Consider the following 1,969-nt stretch of genomic DNA (forward strand, 5'->3'; position numbering starts at 1 on the left):
ATATATATATATTCATTTTATTTTTATTTTAATAATTAACGTTGTGCCACATTTTGTACTATTGTTTCCTTACTTAATACGCAAATAGAGTTTATATTTATTAAAATATAAAAATGCGCGAAATTGTAAAATGTGACTCTATCAAAGCAATTTCTACGTTATCTCAAACAATAACTATTATATATGTTTTAAGCAGCATCTGGCGAGGTAATTTCGATAAACGTGCGCGGAGATTAATAGTCGTTATAATCTCTTTTATAAGAGGTACCTATTGCGCTGCCGGGTCGGAATATCGGACTCGTGTTTCTCGTCACGTAATTACTCTCTCAGAATCAAGACATGTTTTCAACGCTATGCTACGAAGCAAAGAAGATAATCAGCCGTGGCGTAGGAAGAAAGTGCTCGCGTCGACGCTCGATAATCTAAACTGGAGCATGTAAATTCTCTGTTGATTTCTTTTTTTGTTCTCTCTCTCTCTCTCTCTCTCTCTCTCTCTTCAATCCGATTTTTTTTTGTCCATTCTCGAGCAACAACGGTCGATGGCTCTCCTTGTAAATATTGTTTTTTTTAACACTTTTGCCGTTACGACTTGCGACTGTAAGTCTCGATTCGATTTAGATTACAGATATTTCATTTCAGCTTAAGATAAAAGTTCGCAGCAATGTTGCATCTTAATATCATAATTAAGTTCTGATTATTTTTTTCGAGAGAGTAAATAATAATGTAATCTCATTATAATGCGGATACAGTGATAGTTTTATTCTCCGATAACCATTTTCGATAGTAAAATTCTCAAAGCCACAAAGTTGAGCCATTGCGTTGCATGAATGCGAAACACTTCCTAAAGAAACATTTCGTTTGATATAACATAAAGCAAGATGACTCACACATACGTTGCGACTCACGCATTTTCCTTATTGACTTGTTTTCCTTTTCATTTTTTGCAAAAGAAAATAAAAGGAAACGAGCGCTTGCCGTATTATAATGTATAATATTTAGTGATGCAGCATAATTTTGGGTAATCTCGTTCGAATAACATTGTACAAATGATATAATCATACAATTATACATTCATAATTATTATTACAATATTATTTGCTTTTATCACGGATACTTTAATTGATTAAATGTTATGGTTATTTTTTTTTATTTTTTAAAAAATTCGTTTATTAATAATTCATTAACGATTCATATTATTATTAGTTCATATTATAGTACTATATTCAAATTAAATTTAATATTAAATTAGTCTAATATGGCATTAAAATGTGTGTTTGGTATTTGAATTTTGAATTTAAATCGTGAGGAGACAAAAAGCTTATTCTTTTTATAAAAAAAGAAAACCATTTGGAGAACGTAAAAGAGAACTCTTACAGTTCTTTCTAACAAGTGGAATCTTTATTTGCAGAATAAAAACATAATGGTTGAACTCGCTTTGATTGCCATATCCCGTTACGACGTGAAGATCCCAAGAGATTCCTTCAGGATCGACCTTTAAATTTCGAGTACCGGAGTCAGCTGTTTGCTATTGTTTCCACGAACATATAGTACCATCTTTTTCTTCTTCCTCGGAAATACGCGATCATAAAATTCTAAGAGGACAATCAGTGGGATTTTTGCTTCGCAAAGGAACGGCGAGTATGGAGTTTCGTCAGGATCGTGAACAAAGGGATCGGTGGGAGCCGGGAATTCCGCTCGTGTGTAGGTGCGAGTCTAGAGTCGCACGTAATTCCGGAGGAATTATACCGCTCATAAAACAGTAACAGCAAACGTGGGACATGTAATTCGCTGCCGCGAGCGGGTGTCTCGGGGCCCATTGTCCTACCTTATTACTTTAACGTGCAACGTGGAATGACTTTCAACGTGATTCTGCAGCTGGAATATGCGGTCTCTCTTACGGACGTTGACCTTTATACTTTTGTAGAAAGGTTGTTTAAAGTTACTCAAGTAAAATTTGTAACATTTGATC

At 34.3% G+C, this 1,969-nt stretch overlaps 1 protein-coding gene across 1 annotated transcript in view; it reads right to left on the reverse strand.

The window, feature by feature from the left end:
- Positions 1 to 1,969, reverse strand: part of LOC108745704 (protein sickie) — a 113,342-nt gene that overhangs the window by 4,403 nt on the left and 106,970 nt on the right. The gene's annotated exons all lie outside the window — the stretch shown is intronic.

Source organism: Trachymyrmex septentrionalis, unplaced genomic scaffold (assembly GCF_001594115.1).
Source record: "Trachymyrmex septentrionalis isolate Tsep2-gDNA-1 unplaced genomic scaffold, Tsep1.0 scaffold148, whole genome shotgun sequence".
In the NCBI taxonomy this organism is placed as follows: Eukaryota; Metazoa; Arthropoda; class Insecta; order Hymenoptera; family Formicidae; genus Trachymyrmex; species Trachymyrmex septentrionalis.